General features: G+C 40.3%; 1 protein-coding gene across 6 annotated transcripts in view; it reads left to right on the top strand.

Moving 5' to 3' along the window:
- SPIRE1 (spire type actin nucleation factor 1) overlaps positions 1–22,944 on the top strand; it is a 370,834-nt gene that overhangs the window by 318,034 nt on the left and 29,856 nt on the right. The window lies entirely within an intron of this gene.

The following is a 22,944-nucleotide window of genomic DNA, read 5'->3' as shown; positions in this document are numbered from 1 at the left end:
GTAAACATCTTCCTGGCATTCTCTGCTTTCAGCCAGGATCTGTCTGACATCATCAATGATATCCCTGGTTCCACGTCCTCTTCTGAGTCAGGCATGAATTTCTGGTAGTTCCCTGTTGATATACTGCTGCAATCACTTTCGAATGATCCTCAGCAAAATTTTGCTTGCATATGATATTATTTGATAATATCCACGTTCAGTTTATGCTTGCCAAGAATATGGCAATATAAAAGTTGTTTGTTTTTAATTTTTTTTTTTTTATTGTGCTTTAGGTGAAGGTTTACACAGCAAACTATTTCTCATTAAACAGTTAGTGCACATATTGTTTTATGACATTGGTTAACAACCCATGACATGTCAACACTCTCCCTTCTCCACCTTGGGTTCCCTATTACCAGCTTTCCTGTCCCCTCCTGCCTTCTAGTCCTTGTCCCTGGGCTGGTGTGTCCCTTTGGTCTGTATTTGTTTTGTGAGCCTGTCTAATCTTTGACTGAAGGATGAACCTTGAGAGTGACTTCCTTACTGAGCTAAAAGGGTGTCTGGGGATCGTACTCTCGGGGTTTCTCCAGTATCTTTCAGGCTGGTAAGTCTGGTCTGTTTTTGTGAGTTAGAATTTTGTTGTACGTTTTTCTCCAGCTCTCTCCAGGACCCTCAGTTGTGATCCCTATCAGAGCAGTCAGCAGTGGTAGCTGGGAATATCTAGCTGTATTGGACTCCATCTGGTAGACACTATGGTAGATGTGGTCCATTAGTTCTTTGGAGTAATTTTTCCCTTTTATCTTTAGTTTTCTTCAGTCTTCCTTGCTCCCCAAGGGGTGAGACCAGTGGTATATCTTAGATGGCTGCTCACAGGCTTTTAAGACCCCAGAAGCTACTCGCCAAAGCAGAATATAGAACACTTTCATTATAAACCATGTTATGCCAGTTGGGCTAGATGTTCCCCTGGACCCTGGTCCCCACAGCTCTCAGCCCCATAATTCGGTCCCTCAGGGAGCTTGGATGTGTCTGTGGGCTTCCATGACCTTGCCTTGTACAAGTTGTGCTGGCTTCCCCAGTATTGTGTACTGTCTTACCCTTGCCCAAAGTTACCACTTACCTGTTGTCTAATGTCTTTCCATCTCCACCCATCCCTCCTTCGTGTAACCATCAAAGATTGTTTCTTTTTGTGTGTAAATCTTTTCATGAGTTTTTACTGTAGTTTGTTTATCCCTTCATCTGTTAATGTGCATCTAGGTTGTTTCCGTCTTTTTTTTTTTTTTTTGTAATTGTACATTAAGTGAGAGTTTACAGTTCAGGTTAGTTTTCTTATACAAAAACTTCTACACACATTGTTATGTGACCTTAGTTGTTCTCTCTATACTGTGACAGTGTACACCTTCATTCCACCCTGTATTTCCCGTGGCCATTCAGTCAGCTCCTGTCCCTTTCTGCCTTCTCGTCTCACCTCCAGATAGGAACTGTCCATTTAGACTCATGTATCTACTTGAGCTAAGAAGCACGCTCTTCAAAAGTATCATTTTACGTGTTATAGCTCAGTCTTACATACTTTGGACATGTTGTCGGGAGGGATCAGTCCCTGGAGAAGGACATCATGCTTGGCAAAGTACAGGGTCAGCGGAAAAGAGGAAGACCCTCAACAAGGTGGATTGACACAGTGGCTGCAACAATGAGCTCAAGCATTACAATGATTGTAAGGATGGTGCAGGACCAGACAGCATTTCGTTCTGTTGTGCATAAGGTCACTATGAGTCAGAACTGACTTGTTGGCACCTAACAACAACAGCAGTCCTGTCTAATGTTTGTACAAAGAGATGGCTTCAGGAATGGTTTTATTTCTAGGCTAACAGAGAATCTGGGAGCCATCTCTTCTGGGGTTCTTCCAGTCTCAGCCACACCATCAAGTCTGGTCTTTTTCATAGAATTTGAGTTCTGTATCCCACTTTTCACCTGCTCTGTCAGAGAGTCTCTGTTGTGTTTCCTCTCAGGGTGGTCACTGGAGTAACCAGGTACCATCCAGTTCCTCTGGTCTCAGGCTAATGGAGTCTCTGATACATGTGGCCCTTTCTGTCCCTTGGGCTAATATTGCATTGTGTCTTTGGTGTTCTTCATTCTCGTTTACTCCAGGTGGGTTGGGACAAATTGATGCATCTTAGGCAACCTCTCGCTAGCTATAAGACCCGACGCCACTCACCAAAGTGGGATGCAGGACATTTTCTTAGTAACTTTTGTTATTCCAGTTGACCTAGATTGTCCCCAGACCCCAGCCCATGTTACTCTGTCCCTCGAAGTTTGGTTGTATTCAGGAAACTTCTTAGCTTTGGTTTAGTCCAGTTGTCCTGACTGTGTTGTGTTGTCCTTCCCTTCACCCAAGGTAATTCTTGTCTACTATAGTGAATACCCATTTCCCTCCATCCGGACCCTCGTAACCATCAAAGAATGTTTTCTTCTGTGTTTAAACCTTGTTTTGATTTCTTATACTAGTAGTCTTATACAATATTTGTCCTTTTGTGACTGATTCATTTCACTCAGCATAATGCCCACCAGATTCATCCATGTTATGATATATTTCACAGATTCATCATTGTTCTTTATTGTTGCATACTATTCCATTTCTTGGAAGAAGTAGAACCAGAATGCTTCTTAGAAGCAAGGATGGCGAGACTCTGTCGTACGTACTTTGGACATGTTATCAGGAGGGATCAGTCCCTGGAGGAGGACATCATGCTTGATAAAGTAAAGGATCAGCAGAAAAGAGAAAGACCCTCAACAAGATGAATTGACACAGTAGCTGCAACAATAGTCTCAAGCATAGCAACGATTGTGAGGGTGGCACAGGTCTGGGCAGCGTTCCATTCTGTGGTACTTAGGGTTGCCGTGAGTCGAAACGAACTCGATGACACCTAACAGCAACAACAACAACAGTATTCCGTTGTGTGAATATATCATAATTTATCCATTCATCCATTGATGAGCACCTAGGTTATTTCCATCTTTTTGCTATTGTGTACAGTGCTTCAGTGAATATGGCTGCGCATATATCTGTGCATGTGAGGGCTCTTATTTCTCTAGGATATATTGCAAGGAGTAGAATTGCTGGATCATATGGTGCTTGTATTTCTAGCTTTTTAAGGAAGCGCAAAATCGATTTCCAGAGTGATTGTACCATTTTACATTCCCACCAGCAGTGTATAAGTGTTCCAGTCTCTCCACAACCTCTCCAACATTTATCATTTTGTTTTTTTTTTTTTGGATTAACGCTAGCCTTGTTGGGGTGAGATGGTATATCATTGTAATTTTGATTTGCATTTCTCTAATGGCTAGTGACTACAAGCATTTCCTCATGTCTCTGTTGGCCGTTTTGATGTATTCTTTGGTGAAGTGTCTGTTCATTTCTTTTGATTATTTTTTAATTGGATTATTTGTCTTTTCATTGCAGAGGTGTTGGATTTTTCTGTGGGTTTTAGAGATTACACCTTTGTCTGATTTGTAATAGCCAAATTTTTTTTCCCAGTCTGTAGGATCTCTTTTTACTCATTTGGCGAATTCTTTTGATAAGCATAAGTATTTAATTTTTAGAAGATCCCAGTTATCTGGCTCTTCTTTTGGAGTTTGTGCATTGTTGGTTATGATTTGTATCCTGTTAATGCCATGATTTAGCCCATACGGGGAACGAACCCGCGACCTTGGCGTTATCAGCACCTTTTTTCACCAACATAAACGGCGGCTGTACACATGGACCTCGCCAGATGGAACACACAGAAATCAAATTGACTACATCTGTGGAAAGAGACGATGGAAAATCTCAATATCATCAGCCAGAACAAGACCAGGGGCCGACTGTGGAACAGACCATCAATTGCTCATATGCAAGTTCAAGCTGAAACTGAAGAAAATCAGAGCAAGTCCACGAGAGCCAAAATATGACCTTGAGTATACCCCACCTGAATTTAGAGACCATCTCAAGAGTAGATTTGACGCATTGAACACTAGTGACCACAGACCAGACGAATTGTGCAATGACATCAAGGCCATCATCCGTAAAGAAAGCAAGAGGTCATTGAAAAGACAGGAAAGAAAGAAAAGACCAAGATGGATGTCAGAGGAGACTCTGAAACTTGCTCTTGAGCATCGAGCAGCTAAAGCAAAAGGAAGAATCGATGAAGTAAAAAAACTGAACAGAAGATTTCAGAGGGCCTCTCGAGAAGACCAAGTATTATAATGACATGTGCAAAGAGCTGGAGATGGAAAACCAAAAGGGGAGAATACGCTCGGCGTTTCTCAAGCTGAAAGAACTGAAGAAAAAATTCAAGCCTCGAGTTGCAATAATGAAGGATTCCATGGGGAAAATATTAAATGACGCAGGAAGTATCAAAAGAAGATAAAATGAATACACAGAGTCATTATACCAAAAAGAATTAGTTGATATTCAACCATTTCAAGAGGCGGCATATGATCAGAAACCAATGGTACTGAAGGAAGAAGTCGAAGCTGCTCTGAAGGCATTGGTGAAAAACAAGGCTCCAGGAATTGATGGAATATCAATTGAGATGTTTCAACAAACAGATGCAGCACTAGAGGTGCTCACTCGTCTATGCCAAGAAATATGGAATACAGCTTCCTGGCCAACTGACTGAAAGAGATCCATATTTATGCCTATTCCCAAGAAAGGTGATCCAACGGAATGTGGAAATTATAGAACAATATCATTAATATCACATGCAAGCAAAATTTTGCTGAAGATCATTCAGAAACGGCTGCAGCAGTATATCGACAGGGAACTGCCAGGAATTCAGGCCAGTTTCAGAAGCGGACGTGGAACCAGGGATATCATTGCTGATGTCAGATGGATCCTGGCTGAAAGCAGAGAATACCAGAAGGATGTTTACCTGTGTTTTATTGACTATGCAAAGGCATTCGACTGTGTGGATCATAACAAACTATGGATAACACTGCGAAGAATGGGAATTCCAGAACACTTCATTGTTCTCGTGAGGAACCTTTACATAGATCAAGAGGCACTTGTTTGGACAGAACAAGGGGATACTGATTGGTTTAAAGTCAGGAAAGGTGTGCGTCAGGCTTGTATTCTTTCACCATACCCTTTAATCTGTATGCTGAACAAATAATCCGAGAAGCTGGACTATGTGAAGAAGAACGGGGCATCAGGATTAGAGGAAGACTCATTATCAACCCGCATTATGCAGATGACACAACCTTGCTTTCTGAAAGTGAAGAGGACTTGAAGCACTTACTAATGAAGATCAAAGGCCACAGCCTTCAGTATGGATTACACCTCAACATAAAGAAAACAAAAATCCTCACAACTGGACCAATGAGCAACATCATGATAAACGGAGAAAAGATGGAAGTTGTCAAGGATTTCCTTTTCCTTGGATCCACAATCAACGGCCATGGAAGTAACAGCCAAGAAATCAAACGACGCATTGCATTGGGCAAATCTGCTGCAAAGGACGTCTTCAAAGTGTTGAAGAGCAAAGATGTCGCCCTGAAGACTAGGGTGCGCCTGACCCAGGCCGTGGTGTTTTCAATCACATCATATGCATGTGAAAGCTGGACAATGAAAAGGAAGACCGAAGAAGAGTTGACACCTTTGAATTGTGTTGGTGAAGAATATTGAATATACCACGGACTACCAAAAGAACGAACAAATCTGTCTTGGAAGAAGTACAGCCAGAATGCTCCTTAGAGGCAAGGATGGCGAGACTGCGTCTTACATACTTTGGACCTGTTGTCAGGAGGGATCAGTCCCTGGAGAAGGACATCATGCTTGGCAGAGTACAGGGTCAGCGGAAAAGAGGAAGACCCTCAATGAGGTGGATTGACGCAGTGGCAGCTACAACGAGCTCAAGCATAACAACGATTGTAAGGACGGCGCAGGACCGGGCAGTGTTTCGTTCTGTTGTGCATAGAGTCGCTTTGAGTTGGAACTGACTGGACGTTACCTAACAGCAACAACAACAACAATGCCATGATTTAGGGCCTCTAGCGTTGATCCTCTTTTTTCTTCTCTGAACTTTATATTTAGGTCTTTGATCCATTTTGAATTAGTTTTTGTGTTTGGTGTGATGTGGGGTCCAGTTTCTTTTTTTTTGCAGATGAACATCCATTTCTGCCAGTACCATTCATCAAAAAGACCGTCTTTTCCCCATTTGATGGACTTTGGGCCCTTGTTGAAGATCAGGTGGCCATAGGTGGATGGATTTCTATGTGGGTTCTCAGTTCTCTCTCAATGTGTCTTGTCGTTGTACCCATACCAGACTGTTTTGACTTCCGTAGCTGTATAGTAGGTTCTGAGGTCAGATAGTGCAATTCTTCCTCATTTATTCTTCTTCTTCAGTAGTGCTTTACTTATCCGGGGCTTTTTCCTTCCCATATAAAGTTATTGATTAGTTTTTCCCTCTCTTTAAAAAATGTTGTTAGTATTTGGATCAGGATTGCATTGTATCTGTAAATTACTTTGAGGAGAATTGTCATTTTCACAACGTTGAGTCTACCTATCAGTGAGCATGGTATGTTTTTCCATTTATGTAGATTCCTTAGGTTTCTTGCAGTAATGTTTTGTAGTTTTCTTTGTATAAGTCTTTTACATCCCTGATTATATTTATTCCTAAGTATTTTATTTTTTTAGGGGCTATTATAATTGCTATTGTTTTCCTGTTTTCTTTTCATAGTTCTGTTTATTGACATACAGGAATCCTACTGATTTTTGTATGTTTATCTTGTATTCTGCTACTCTGTTAGTTCCAGTAGTTTTCTTGTGGTGTCTTTTGTATTTTCTATGTATAATATCATATCATCCACAAACAGTACAGTTTAACTTCTTCATTACCAATTTGGATGCCCTGTATTTCTTTTTCTTGGTTTATTGCTTTAGCTAGGACTTCCAGCACAGTGTTAAATAGGAGTGGTGATTAAGGACATCCTTGTCTTGTTCTTGTTCTCTAGGGGAATGTTTTCAGCCTCTCTTCATTAAGAATGATGTTGGCTGTTTGTTTTGCATAAATGCCTGTTATTGTGTTGAGAAATTTCCCCTCTATATTTATTGAGGGTCTTTATCAGGAATGGATATTGGACTTCGTCGAATGCTTTTTCTGTGTTGATTGAGATGATCATGTGATTCTTTTCTTTCCTTTACGTGGAAGATTATGTTAGCCAATTTTCTAATGTTGAATCACCGTTGCATAAAAAAAAATTTGTGTGTGTGTGTGAATCCTACTTGGTTGTGGTGTTTTTTTGTTTTGTTTTGTTTTTTTATATGATGTTGAATCCTATTGGCTAGAATTTTTGAGAGAATTTTTGCATCTATATTCAAGAGAGATTTGGTCTGTAATTTTCCTTTTTTTGTGGTGTCTTTGCCTGGTTTTGGTATCAGGGTCAGGCTGGCTTTATAGAGTGAATTTGGAAGCATTGATTCCTTTTCTGTGTTCTGAAATAGTTTGAGTAGTACTGGTGTAAGCTCTTCTCTGAATGTTTGGTAGAATTTTCCAGTGAAGCCATCTTTGGGGAGTTTTTTTTTTTTTTCAATCTCTTCTCTTGTTATGGGTCTGTTCAGATTTTCAACATCATTTTGTGTTAATTTGGGTATGTAGTATATTCCTAGAAATTTGTCCATTCCTCTAGGTTTTCAAATTTGTTGGAGTTTAGTTTTTCATAAAACTCTGTTATGATCCTTTTAATTCAGTTGGGTCTGTTGCAGTGTCCCCCCATTTCATTTCTTATTTGGGCTCTTTGTGTCTTCTCCTGTTTTTCTTTTGTCAGTTTGGCCAGTGGTTTGTCGGTTTTGTTGATCGTTTCAAAGAACCAACTTTTGGTTTTTTGATTATTTCTATTGTGTTTCTATTCTCTATTTCATTTATTTCTGCTCTGATCTTTATTATTTCCTTTCTCCTGGTGGCCTTGCTTTTTTTTCTTTTTGCTGTTTTCTTTCTGTTTGTTTGAGTTGTGTAGCTAATGTTTTGATTTTGTCCCATTCTTCTTTTTTGATGTGTGCGTCTATTGCTATAAATTGACCCCTGAGGACTACCTTTGCTGTGTCCCAAAGGTTTCGTTATGATGTGTTTTCATTCTCGTTTGACTCTAGGAATTTTTTTATTCCATCTCTGATTTTTTCTATTACCCAGTGGTTTTTAAGCAGGATATTATTCAGTTTCAATGCAGTTGATTTTTTTTTCTTGCTCTTCCTTTGTTAATTTCTACCTTGATGGTGTTGTGGTCAGTGAAGCTACTTTTTATTATCCCAGTGTTGTGGATTTTGTTGAGGGTTGCTCTGTGGCTTTAGATGTGGTCTATCCTGGAGAACACTCCATGTGTATTGAAAAGAATATGTACTTTGTAGCTGTTGGGAAAAGTGTTCTATATATGTCTGTGAGTTTAAGTTGGCTGATTGTCTTTTAGATCTTCTGTATCTTTGTCAAGTTTCTTCCTAGATGTTCTGTCTTTAACGAGAGTGGTGTGTTGAAGTCTCCTATTATTATTGTGGAGCTGTCAGTTTCTCTTTCCAGTGATGTTAGAGTTCGTTTTATGTATTTTGGAGCCCTTTTGTTGGGTGCGTAGATGTGTATTATGATCATATCTTCATGACGTATCATCCATTTAATCATTATATAGCGCCCTTCTTTGTCTTTTATGGTGGATTTTGTTTTAAAGCCTTTTTTATCTGAGATTAGTATTGCCACTCCTGCTCTTTTTTGGTAACATTTTGCTTGATACATTTTTTTCCATCCTTTGATTTTAAATAAATTTATGTCTTTGTTTCAAACGTGTGTCTCTTGTAGACCGCTTATTGATGGATCTTGTTTTTTGTCTATTCTGTCACTCTCTGTCTCTTTGTGGGTGCATTTAGGCCATTTACACTCAGTGTAATTATTGATAGGTGTGAGTTTATTCTGTCATTTTGTAGCACTTTTTTTGTGGTTCTGGCCTTTTCTTTGTTCCTCTTAGTCTCCTGTGCTGAATTCCTTTCATTTGTGGATTTTCTTGTTTTTTCATTTCTTTTTTGTAGATTTTGTTTTTACTGAAACTTTGTTTTTCTTCTTAATTTTGATAAGTAGATTTGTTAACTTTCTTTGTGGTTACCTTGAAATTTATCCTTTTCTTTCTAGGTTTGAACCAGTCTATTTTTACTTGGTTTCACCTTGCCCCACCTCCATTAGAAAGTTCTGTACCTACACCATTTAGTCCCTTTTTTATTGTCCCGACGTTGTTGTCATTTACAGATTAACCTCTGTGGTTCCCTGTTGTAATTCCTTTGTTTTTGGATAGTCTTTGAGAGTTCATCTCCTAAGTTGGTATCTGGCTGGTACAACCTTGCATCCTAGATTCAGGCTGTGGTCTGATGTTGTTTGTTCTCAGACTGAAGGACTCCATTTAATAATCCTTGTAAGTTTGTTTTGGTTTTTACATATTCCCTTAATTTCTGCTTATCTGGAAATGTCCTAATTTCACACTATATTTGCAGGATATATTATTCTTGGATGGCAATTTTTTTCTGTCAGGATTTTACATAGGGTCATCCCAGGGCCTTCTTGCTGGCATAGTTTCTGCCAAATAATCAGAGCTTAGTCTTATTGTTTCTCCTCTGTATGTAACTTTTGTATTTTCTCGAACTGCCCTCAGAATTTTTTGTCTTTGGTTTTAGTAAATGTGATTATGATATACCTTGGTAATTTTCTTTTGGGGTCAATCCTGTATAGGGTTCGTTGAGCTTCTTGGATGATCAGCTTTTCACCTTTCAGGATATTAGCGAAATTTTCTGTCAGCAGTTCTTCAGTGATCCTCTCTGTACTGTCCGTTTTCTCCCCCTGTGCTGGAACTCCAGTCTCCCACAATTTTTGCTTTTGACTGTATTCCACATGGTTTTCAGGGTTTCTTCATTTTTCTTCATTCTTTTTTTCGTGATTTTTCCTCAAACAGTTTTATCCAAGTGTTTGTCTTCAAATTCAGTTATCCTGTCTTACATCATTTCTAACCTCTTCAGCCCTTCTACAACACTGTCCATTTCTAAAATCTTGTTTATCTTTTGGGTTTCTAATTGTTGTTTTTGTATGGTCTCTAGTTCTAATTTTTTTTTTGGCGTTTTGTTCCTGTATTATTTTCCTGAATTCTTCCATTTTTTTGCCTGTATTTTTCCTGAATTTGTCTGCCTTTTCCGTGAATCTGTCTATTTTTTTCATTTTTGTCTGCTTTCTGCTCCAGCTCTTGGGTAGCTCTGAATATTAGGGATTTGAATTCTGTATTAAGTATTTCAAATACCTTTTCTTCTGTTGGAACATCATCTGGTGCTTTATTTTGGATGCCTGCTGGAACCATCCTGTCCTGTTTTTGTATGTGTTTTGATATTGTCTGCTGTCTTTGGGACATTCAGTAGTTATTTTCTTCATTTATTGATTGTAGATTTTTTTTTTTTCTTCTTTGTTTTGTTTGGTTATGTGTGAGCAGGCAGGATGTGTGTTCTTCGTTGTTTGCTTGTCTGTGGGCACGATAGTTTTCACCTCCTTGTCCAGTCGGTAGGGTCAGTTACTCAGCTGTTGTACAGCAGGGGAGGTCCAGCTGAAGGGGAGGGGTTGAGATGGGTTGTTCGTGGCATGTTGTAGGGTCAACAAGGCTGGTCAGGAATCATTTCAGGGCAGGTTCCGGTAGGCAGTGCCTGTGCTGCTCAGGGGTGTGATGTTCATCACGCAGTACAGGCAGGCAGGAAGGAAGGGGGAAGTTGTGATGTGTGGAGCTAAGATTGATATGGGCAAGACGAAAGAGAAACAGGAGCCAAAAAGAAACAAAATAAAACAAAGTGTTAAGGGAGCTTGCTGTTGGAGTGGAGAGATGAGAAACCAAGAAATGGAGAAAATCAAAAAGGGGGGATAGAAGGAAAAAAGTGAAAATTGGAAAAGAAAAGCCCCTAGGGATTCCACTGGTGCGTCTGCGAAGACTGGGGAAGTGACTCCCAGGCCACACAGTACAGCCTGGCCAGAAGGGGGTAGGGTTTCAGGTATTCAGGAGACAGGAAAGAAGGTAAATATAGAGAGATGAGAAACTGGGAAATGAAAGAAGATAAAGAAAAGAAAGATAAAAGAGATGCTCCCAGGGATCCCACTGACTCGGCTGGAAGACTGGCAAAGTGGCTCCCAAGCTGCACAGTACAGCCCGGCTAGGAGGGTCACCCAAGCCTCAAAAATGAAAAGGAAACAAACAAAGAAAGCAAAGCAAAACAGCAACATAAAATCCCTGATGGTCCCACCAGCGTGACGGCGCAGTCTGGGGAAGCAGTTCCCCAGTTGAACAGTGCTTCACAGCCTTTCAAGAAAAAGCAAAGATGGCACACAGAGCCAGATATTCGAGAGCAAGGAGGGTCAGGTGGTTAGTGGCACGGAAGAAATCAAAAGAAGCAGAAAAAAACAACACTAGCAACAAACAAATGGCACTCTGGGAACCAGCCAGTGCGAACAGGGCGAATACAAGCGGCAAGGGGCCGAAGCCAGTCCCTCCCAGCCAAGAGATTGTAGCTGTGGAAAGGAGAGGAGGCCAGTCAGCTGGGCGGAGAAGGGTTGGGGGTTGGGAAAGTATAGACACTGGTTACCAGGTACTCTGTCTCCTGCTAGGGGCTTCTCGAGGCTGCTTTCTCGTACTCCCTGTCCACTGACTTCCAGTATGGGTGGGGCAAATCCAGGCAGCACAAACCATGTACTTGCCAGCTGAGTGATCACAGCCAGCTATGAAGCAGAGAACGTGAGCAGCGGGAATTATGGGGGATGGGAAAGCATGTATCACTGGTTACCAGTTGTTCCATCACCTGCTGGGAGCTCCATGAAGCTGGTTTCCTGTACTCACTGTCCACCAACCTCTGACAGGAGTTTAAGATGGTGAATCCATGCTGTATTAGCTTATAGGGGACTTCCACTCATATCTCTCCTCCCTCTCTGTTCTCTGTCAGTTTCTTATTCCATTCGATGCTTGGCTGAGTTCCTTATCTCTTCATTTGACGTTTAAGGTTCCGGGATTGATGTTTTTCTCCATTTTACTTAGTTTTTCTGGTCTTTGGAGGGACAGCATGGTGCTTCCATCTGTGGTGCTTTATTGGCCGGATGTCCCCCTTTCCTGATTTTAAACCACACAGTATCCCCTTGTTCTGTTTAAATGACTGCCTCTTAGTCAATGTACTGCTTCCGCATGAGCACAATTAATTGTTCTGGAATTACCATTCTTGAGAACGTTATCTGATATTTGTTATGATCCACACAGTTGAATGCCTTTGTGCAGTCAATAAATCGCAGTCGATAAATCACAGTCAATAAAACATCTGTCTGCTATTCTCTGCTTTCAGCCAAAATCCATTTGACATCAGCAGTGATATGCCTTATCTGCATCATCTTCCGAGTCTGGCTTGAATTTCTGGCAGTTCCCTGTAGATGTACTGCTGCAGCTGTTTTTGAATTATCTTCAGCAAAATTTTATTTGTATGTGATGTTAGTGGGAGTCCTGGTAGCATAATGGTTAAGAGCTCACCTGCTAACTAAAAAGTCAGCAGTTGGAATCCACCTTGAGAACCCTATGGGGCAGTTCTACTCTGTCCTATAGGATCATTATGAGTCAGAATCGGCACAAAGGCAATGGGTTTGGGTTTTTTTTTAATGTGATATTTTTTTAATATTAATGGTAGTGTTCTATAATTTATGCATTCTGTTGGATCTCCTTTCTTTGGAGTGGACACAAATATGGATCTCTTCTACTCAGTTGGCCAGGTAGCTGTCTTCTGAATTTCTTGGCATAGACAAGTGAGCACTTCCAGAATTACATCCTTTTGTTGACACATCGTCATTTTTTGGAGCTTTGTTTTTTGCTAGTGCCTTCAGTGTAGCTTGGACTTCTTCCTTCAGTACCATTGGTTCTTGATCATATGCTGCCTCCTAAAATGGTTGCATGTTGACCAGTTCTTTTTGGTATAGTGACTCTGTATTCCTTTCATCTTCTTTTGATGCATCCTGCGTTGTTTAATATTTTCCCCATAAAATCCTTCACTGTTACAACTCAAGGCTTGAATTTTTTCTTCAATTCTTTGAGCTTGAGAAATAGTGTGTTCTTCACTTTTGGTTTCTAACTACGGGTCTTTACACATGTCATTATAATACTTTGCTTTGTCTTCTCGAGCTGCCCTTTGAAATCTTCTGTTCAACTCTTTCACTTCATCATCTCCTCCGTTCACTTTCGTTACTCTAAGTTCAAGAGTAGGTTTCAGAGTCTCTTCTGACATCCATTTTGGTCTTTTCTTTCTTTACTGTCTTTTTAAAGACCTTTTGTTTTCTTCTTGGACGTTGTCCTTGATGTCATCCCATAGCTCGTCTGTTCTTCAGTCGTTAGTGTTCGTTGCGTGAAGTCTATTCTTAAGATGGTCTCTAAATCAGGTAGGATATACTCAAGGTTGTACTTTGGCTCGTGTGCACTTGTTTTCATTTTCTTAAGCTTCAGCTTCAACTTGCTTATGAATAATTGATGGTCTGTTCTTCTGTCAGCCCCTGGCCTTATTCTGACTGATGACATTGAGCTTCTCCATCGTCTCGTTCCACAGATTTAGTTAATTTTTTTCCTGTGTATCCCGTTTCGCAAGGTTCACGTTTATACTTGCTGCTTAAGTTGTTGAAAAAAAAGGTATTTCTAATGAGTAAGTCATTCGTCTTACAAAATTGTATCATGCAGTCTGTGGTGTTTGTATAACCAAGGCAATATTTTCCAACCACTGATCTTCAATTCTTCTTTATTTCCTATTTTCGCATTCCAATCACCAGTAATTATCAGTGAAGAAATGCCAGTAATTATCACAGTAGAGACCAAATAAAAAAAGGATAGACTGAATGTATTCTTCTTTCCTCTCAATTTTATTACCTACCTCCCCTTTTTCCTCCTTCCTTCCCATTTAATGAATGGCTTCAAAACCTTTTTTTAAGCACTAAAACTTTCTTCAAACCATACTATACAGAAGTCATCTTTCAGTGCCTCCCTTAAGGCCTGAGGGAGCAATCTGAGATTTCTTTTTGATTCTAAGACAGCATGTTCCCTGGCAAAGTTGGAGCACCATGCTAACTTCTTACTGATGGAAGAACCCTGCCTGTGCCACCTCTTGGACTTCCCTCTTCGCAGCCCTTGTACTAAAGCCCTTGAACTGTTAGAGAGATCAGTACTGTGCTAGCAGAACCTGTCATGGAGTTTGATTTTCCCTTAGGGAAGAAGCAGTGACTGTTCAGCTACGAAGAAGAGCAATCACTCAATCCTGATATAGGAAGTGCTGCTATGCTGATGTCAGTTATTTTCATTAACCTGTCAGGCTCTTCCCATCCAAGATAATATATTTTTTTACATTTTAAGAAATAGCTTCCAGCCACCAAAGTACCGCCTATGTGATAAACTCTTTCAGCCATGATCCTATTTTATCTTTTTTTCCGTAAAAAAAAAAGAAAAAAACATAGAGCCTTTATATTCTTTTAAGAGACGCCTTCTACCCGTCCAGGATATCGCCTTTGTTCACCTAGGCAGACATCTTTCATGTTTTTCCACCAGAACCACTTCCCATTGCTGTCTTTGAGGTTTCACTTAAACTTGGGTCCAAAGTATAAATTTTCACAAAGATCATTTTACTGTTTAAATAACCCATGTTTAGTTCTGAATTTTCCTGTAATCGGTCAGTATATAGTATAGATAAAATATTGTCCTGAAATAGAATGATAGTAATGGATTATATTCATTATCAATGATAAATCCATTTGCTTTTTGAAGAAGAGGAAAAGCTCCTTTTTAACCATTTTAAGAACTATGAAACACTGATTTGCCTTTTAATTTTTTAATGCCATAGTTCAAGGTTTAATCAGGAAAGTGGATTTTCTACCTCTGTCAGGCAAGAACTCCAGTTGCAAAACTAGCTGATTTTTTTCTCTTAGACTTACGGATAGCTTTGTGTATTTAAACCTGCAGTCATGATAGGCATTAACTGCAAGCTGGAATTGAAAGCTTCTAGTTGTTTTTTTTTTTTTTAGTTGTTAGCCTTGGCTCCCTGGTACTTAGTCATTGGCCCATTAGTATTAACTGATCCTAGTTGTTAAACTTGGCCATTGGTAGTGACCGAGAAACATTAGTCCTCTTTTTAGACCTTAGAGATAGGTTATCTGCCACTTTGCAAGAACTAGCATTACTCCACTTTTTTACCTAACAAAATATCATGAGCATTTCCATCTGACTAAATAGGGTTTTCCAACAGGATACCTAATATATGTGTGGTATTCCATCATAATAACTTACCATGTTTTATTTAACCAGTTCCCTATTCTTGAACATTTATGTTTCTAGTTTTCTACCATCATAAGTAACAGCACTGTTGTGAATATCCTTATGGTTCATTTTTGTTCACACTTTGAATTATTTCTCAGAATTATATTTCTAGAAGTGTGTTTGCCAGGTGAAAGTATACATTTTTATAGGTCCCACAACTTTTTAGTAGCAGCGCCCCTATTAAGCTAGATCTTCCAGTGCCGGACATTTTTTTCCTTACTCCATTTTTCTCTTCCTGGAAATCCTGCTTCAATATTTCTGACTTGAATAACCTTTACTAGACTATCCCAAGTAATCTTTTTTTGTTTTTAGTAACATTTTACTGTGTTTTAGGTGAAAGTTTACACAGCAAATTAGGTTCCCGTTTAACAACTTTTAAATAAATTGTTCGGTGCCATTGATTACAGTTTTTACAACGTGTCAGCATGCTCATTATTTCCATTCTGTTTGTTCTGTTGACCTGCAGAAACAGCTTCAGTTCCAAGTTCAAAGGATACCTTAGGGAGATAGTCTTGAGGTTTCCTCTAGTCTCTGTCGATCCAGTCAGTCTGGCCTTTTTAGGAATTCGAGTTTCGTTCTGCATTTTTCTTCCATTCTATCGGGACCTTCTATTGTGTCCCTGGTCAGAACGGTCAGTATTGGTAGCTGGGCGCCATCTAGTTCTTCTGGTGTTAGGTGAGAAGATGCTGTGGTTTGTGTGGGCTACCAGGCAACTTTTTTTAAAATGAAAGATGAGTTTTGATTGTAGCCCTATTAAAGCTTCCAGTAGGAAAGGCTAAACAAAGAGGATCTGTGCCTTACCCTTCACGGGCCTTCTTTACAGGAAAAGGAAGATTTTGGCTCCTGTTAAGTGAGGTGGGATGTTCACACTGGCCTCTCAGACATTTCTGGCAGCATTCAGCACCTGACTTTGCAGCAAAGCAGTAGTGAAGCCTGAGTTCTGAAAATGACCTTGTTACAACTGGTCAGGACAGAGAACTAGGAAAGACCTAACTTAGTGTTAGAGACTGGTAACTGGTATGAACCAACAAAAATAAGCACATTTTAGGAAACCAGGCCAGGCAGTAGAAAAGACTGATATCACAGAGATGTCAGAGACTCATCAGAATTCCTCAGGAAGAAGGGTCAGGGAAAAGTCAACAGGAATAGCAATGCCAGGACTAGCAGCAAGCAGGAGTCTTCACACACACACACACACACACACAAACACACACACACTCTCTCTCTCTCTCTTTCACACTTATGCCCTTACCACACGCACTCATATTTACTCAGGAGATCTGACCTCTAAAAAGTTGCCTTGTTTGCCTTCTGAGTGTTTTTGTGATTCCAAATTAGTTTTTAGGCAGTCAGAAAATTGGGAGGGCTGCTTGAGGTGGACCTGCAGGGACAGTGGACCCTGCATAGCTTCTGGGGAGCAAATCCTGAAAGGCCTTGAGCCAAGCCACTGTCCCTGCAGCTCTTCTGTCTCCTACAAGCTGACTTGCATGAATTAGCTGCCACCCCTCCCCCAGGGCAGGCTCTTGTTCACAATGGGAGTGGAGTGAAAGGTTGAACTTGGTTCCCAGTTCTGGTGAGCTTGCAGAGGGCTCTGTCTCTGCACAGGGCTCTGTCTGCTCACCGGTAAGAAGACATCTGGCCCCTTCTCAGCATTCATGACCCCCCCATCTCGCTGTGTGCAGCCTGGGCTTCCAAAGCAGCTCTGGGAGCTGTGTCCGCACTGCTTATGCTGCTGCTTTGCTTCCTAGGGTAGGGAGGGTTTGTGGCTTCGCCCCGCCTGACTATGGAGGCAGTACAGCCCCCTCTCCCCACATCCTCATTACTCACCTTTACATGAAAATGCTTACATAGCTCCAATATGGCCCCAGTATGAAAAGGTCTGAAAGTAAAGGAAATCTTTATGAGTTTTTTTAAAACCCCCAAATTCTGAATATCTTTCAGCCTTGGAGAATTGGCTGTGTATCTGTGTGTAAATGTGTAGATCTGTATCTTATGGGGGCATTGCTATAATGGTCAGCACTTCCTATAGGATATGGAGTACAGTAATGTCAGAATTGCTGGCATTGGCATCCTTCTGGCTGGCATGGGTCAGCATGGCTAGCCTTTGGTCTCAGCAAATGGAATGTGATCCACGGCTTCATACAGAATTCAGAGTTCTGAGGAACTGAAGAGGCTCTAAAACCAAAAAACCAAACTGGTTGCTGTCTAGTCAATTCCCAACCCATAGGGACCCTATAGGACAGAATAGAACTGCCCCATAGGGTTTCCAAGGAGTGGTTGAATTTGAACTGCTGACCTTTTGGTTAGTAGCCAAATGTTTAACCACTGTGCCACTAGGGCTCTAGAATGTTTAATAATTGGCTACCTTTAGGAGCCCTGGTGGCGCAGTGGTTAAAGCAGCAGACTGCTAACCAAAAGGTCAGTGGTTCAAATCCACCAGCGGCTCCATGGGAGAAAGATGTGGCAATCTGCTTCCGTAGAGATCTACAGCCTCGGAAACCTTATGGGATCGCTATAAGTCGGAATCAACTCAGTGGCAGTGGGCTTTAGGGGCCACAGTGTCCCAAAAATAGCATCTTTAGGTTTATATCCAGTGTGCGACCACAGATAAAGTTCATTTAACAGACCCCAGCCTCTTCCTCAGGAACAAGGCAGAGTTAGGAAGAGAATGGGCTTTAGAGTCAGATTCCCCAGCTTTGGACCTCAGTGCACTGCATATTAAAGGTGTGGTGACCCAGGTCAAGTTTTGTTAGTCTCTCTGTGCCTCCATGTTATTTATAAAATGGAGGTAATAATAGGAACTACTTCATGCTGTGAGGACGCTTGTCCGTATAAAGTACCTGCAGCAGTGTCTGGGACACAGTAAATAGGTAAGAAATGGTGGTGTTGGTGGTGGTTTTTGTATAGTTCAAATACTACAGAAGTTAGTATGTATCTGTTGTGTTGTTAGGTGCTGTCAAGTCAGATTCGACTCGTATCAAGCCCATGCACAACAGGACAAAACACTGCCCAGTCCTGCGCCATCAGTTGTTACTGTGCCCGTTGTCACAGCCACTGAGTCAGTCCATCTCATTGAGGGTCTTCCTCTTTTTTGCTGACCCTCTACCAAGCATGATGTCCTTCTCCAGGGACTGGTCCCTCTTGACAACATGTACAAAGTACTCGTGAGATGAAGTCTCACCGTCCTTGCTTCTAAGGAGCATTCTGGCTGTACTTCCTGGACAGATTTGTTTATTCTTCTGGCAGTCTGTGGTATGGTATGCTTCGCCAGTTATCATGATTCAGATGCATCAGCTCTTCTTCAGTCTTCCTTAATCATTGTCCAGCTTTCACATGCTCATGAGGCGGTTGAAAATTCCCATGGCTTGAGTCAGGCACACTTTAATCCTCAAAGTGACACCTTTGCTTTTTAATACTTTAAAGAAGTCTTTTGCAGCAGATTTTCCCAGTGCAATATGTCATTTGATTTCTTGACTTCCGCTTCCAGGGGCGTTGATTGTGGATCAAAGTAAAATGAAATCCTTGACAACTTCGGTCTTTTCTCCATTTATCATGATACTGATAATTGGTCTAGTTATAAGGATTTTTGTTTAATGTTGAGGCATAATCCGTACTGAAGGCTGTGGCCTTTGATCTTCATCAATAAGTACTTCAAGTACTTTTCATTTGAGCAAGCAAGGTTGTGTCATCTGCATATCACAGGTTGTTAATGAGTCTTCCTCTAATCCTGATTCTTCATATAGTCCAGCTTCTCAAATTATTTGCTCCGCATATAGATTAAGTATGGTGAAAGGATATAACCCTGATGCACACCTTTCCTGATTTTAAACCACACAGTATCCCCTTATTCTGTTCGAACAACTGTCTCAATCAGTGTACCACTTCTGCATGAGCACAATTAAGTGTTCAGGAATTCCCATTCTTCACCATGTTATCCATAATTTGTTATGATCCACACTGTCAAATGCCTTTGCATAGTCAATAAAACACAGATAAACATCTTTCTGGTATTCTCTGCTTTCAGCCAAGATTCATCTGACGTCAACAATGATATCCCTTGTTCCATGTCCTCTTCTGAATCTGGCTTGAGTTTCTGGCAGCTCCATGTCAATGTAATGCTGCAACCGTTTTTCAATTATCTTCAGCGTAATTTTACTTGCATGTAATATTAATGATATTGTTTGATAATTTCTGCATTCCACTGAATCATTTTTCTGTGGAATGGGCACAAATATGGATCTCTTCCAGTTGGTCAGGTCTTCCAAATTTCTTGGCGTAGATAAGTGCATGCTTCCAGAGTTATATCTGTTTGTCGAAATGTCTCAGTTGGTATTCCATCAGTTCCTGGAGCCTAGCTTTCTGCCATTGCCTTCAGAGCAACTCGAACATCTTCCTTCGCTATCATCGGTTCTTGATCATATGCTACCTCCCGAAATGGTTGAACGTCGACCAGTTCTTTTTGGTATTGTGACTCTGTGTATTCTTTCCATCTTCTTTTGATGCTTCCTGCGTCATTCAGTTTTTTGCCCATGGAATCCTTCACTGTTGTAACTTGAGGCTTAAATTTTTTCTTCTGTTCTTTCAGCTTGAGAAATGATGAATGTGTTCTTTCCTTTTGGTTTCTAACTCCAGATCTTTGCACGTGTCATTATGATACTTTGTCTTCTCCAGCTGCCCTTTGAAATCTTCTGTTCAGCTCTTTGACTTCATCATTTCTTCCTCTCACTTGATAGCTGCATATAATTTATAAATTTAAAGCAGCTGCATAAAGCTAGGTAAACCATATTCTAACTCCAAATCTTAGATGTTATTTGCTATTTGCAAAAGCATATTTAAAATGAATATACTATGTGGTTTTCTTGTGTTGTTGGTTTTTATCTTGCATGTGTGCTTTTTAAATGGAGAGTGTAACTAAGTACAAAAACTCTAGTACTCTGCAAGTGCCCCTTTCTTACAAAGTAAAATCAAAATATTCAGCATTATTAACTCCAAAAAAAAATCAAACATTACCTTTAAATCTATCTAAAGTGAAATTTTAATTCTCCTAGGACCATATCTGTAAATGTTTAGTGTTTACTTCGAAAAGGAGAATTCAGGAAAGAAGTTTATGTTCAATTTATACTTTTGAACTGGGAGGGGCCATAAAGAAGACCACATCCCTCCACCTCATTTTCTAAGCAGAAAAGATCCCTAGAAACATGGAGCTCCTTGACCGGGGCCTCACATCCTGCCAGCATGGAGTTGGCCTCCTGGTTGGTTGTTTTGTTTCTTTACAGGATTTTCAGGCCACTGAACATTGAGTAGTCATTCTAAAGATGACTAAGAAGTGGTGGGGAATCCTGCCTTAAGGTTCACTGAGAGGAACGGGGGAGAAAAGAAGACTTCCCAGCAAAGCTTCCCCCATGTTCTTCTCCTTATGGAGGTGAACATGTACATAAAGAGGACATGAGACACAAAGCGGAAGTGAGAGGCACACTGAGTATAAGGTTAACTGACAACATGCTTTAAATGCTGTCAAAGCTTGAAAATGCACTAGTGTTCCCTTGCACCACCACTTCCAAGTAATGGTCATTATGATTTCTCAGATTTTGTTTTCTTTGCAGTTTTAACATTTGTGATCATAAAATTATTGGTCTTTTTCATCAGACTGTATTCTGACTGATTTTGTCACTTATAGAGCCATTTTTTTTCCTGAGATACAATTTGGTTGTGGAAATAAGTTGATAATATTTTCGATATACAGGATTTTACAACTAGGTTCCACTTATGAATAAAGAAACATGATCTGTTTCTCCCTTAACACTAATAAAGGTAACCATATGTAAATTAGACTTGTAAAAATGTTTCTAGGGAAGGTGGGCTGATGATGTATGTGTAATGGTTTCTGCTGTTTAAGTCAGGGTAGCACCCACCTCATCAGATAATTATTGGGGAAGTACTGTTTTTTTTTTACTGTTTAGCACTCCGTTTTGCTTTTCCTAAGAGATCTCTTGGCTTTTATTTCCTTTTGACCTTCCACAAGCAGAAGGCAATCATTCCAATTACTTGCTAGCTTTTCCTGGAGATTTGTGTGATCTACACTGTGTCTGGGATAAAGGTTGAGCTTACGTTGCTTTTTTTTTTTTGCGTTGCTTGTTTATTCATCATGGTGAGCCCAAAGTGGGGGAAGGCACCTGTTCAGGCCTTCTTTGAATGAACTATGTGGCTTACACGTTGTGATGGTTGAGAGTGTGTGTCAACTTGGCTGGGCCATGATTCTCAGAGTTTTGGCAGCTGTGTGATGTTGTAGTCACTTCTCTGTTGAGATTTGGTATGTGATCACCCCCATGATGGGATCTGCTGTGAGTAGCCAATCTGTTAAAGGGGAGTTTCCTTGGGCGTGTGGCCTGCATTGAGTGTGGGCAGATGGTCTGGCAGGGCTTAGGGGCTTTTGCCCATTCTGGATCCTGCAGCTGGCTCCCGTGCATCTGACCTTTAGTTCTTGGGACTTGAGCTAGTGGCTTACTTGCGGTCTGGCCTGAGGATCTTGATTTCGTCAGCCCCTGCAGCTGCATGAATCAGGAGAAGCCTCTATCCTGACCCATGGACTTGGGAAGTTACAGCCTCTACAACTGCATGAGCCATTTCTTTGATAAAAATTTCTCTCTATATATATATTTATACACTTTACTGGTTTTGCTTCCCTAGGGAACCCAGCCTAAGACATATGGCTTTTTTCTTCTCTTATTCTTTGACTAAATCCTTTTTTGAAGCTAATGATTTCAGCAGCAAGTTTTAGGGGAGGCCAGTTTTTAGTGAATGGCTAATTCTTAAAATCACCTGAGTTGAGTTGGTCAAAGAGAATTTTCACTGTTCATCTCACAGTGAAGGATGGATATTTTTATGTAATCTTCTTTCTTCTGTATTTTAAAAAATATTTAGCATCCTTCTACAGCTACCAGAGTAGAAATTACTTGTCTTCTAGTCAATGTGTTTGTCCTTTCACATAGTACATACTAGACATTTCATGAATAAATACCTTACTTCATTTCAGTATAGTCTTAAAACAAATTAAGAAGGTTTCTTCTCACTGGTGAGGGGAGTTAAAATTTTATTTGGCCCAATGAAAACATTTTGGATTCATACAACATTTCATGAAATGTTTATTTTCATGCATTCATTCAATAAATATTTGTTACTTGCCAAGTAATGGGTTTGGTACTAGGTATAAAACAACAAACAAGACAAGCAAAGCATCTGCCATCATGGGGCTCACAGTCTATTACTTTTATAAATGTGTTAAATATTCTCCTAATAATAATATTATCCCCCATTTATTGAGTTCTTATTGTGTGTCAGATAACGTACAGTCAGCCATCCATATTCACAGGTTCTGCATCCACAGATTCAACCAACCACTCATCAAAAATATTAGGGAACAGAAAAAAGAAAGTTCCAAAAAGCAAAACGTGAATTTACTGTGTGCCAATCACTATGCTGAATGCACATAAATGAAATGATATGTAGGCATGCTCTGTGGTAGTCTCCCGCCATTAGCACTCCTTGTTTGAGCATTGTTCGCCTTCTCATTCATTTACTGCTTGTGTTCACTCTCTGTTTCTGTGAAAAAGTTGC

The sequence above is a fragment of the Loxodonta africana genome, chromosome 11 (genome assembly GCF_030014295.1).
Source record: "Loxodonta africana isolate mLoxAfr1 chromosome 11, mLoxAfr1.hap2, whole genome shotgun sequence".
Taxonomy (NCBI): Eukaryota; Metazoa; Chordata; class Mammalia; order Proboscidea; family Elephantidae; genus Loxodonta; species Loxodonta africana.
This window is presented reverse-complemented; position numbering and strand designations above follow the sequence as displayed.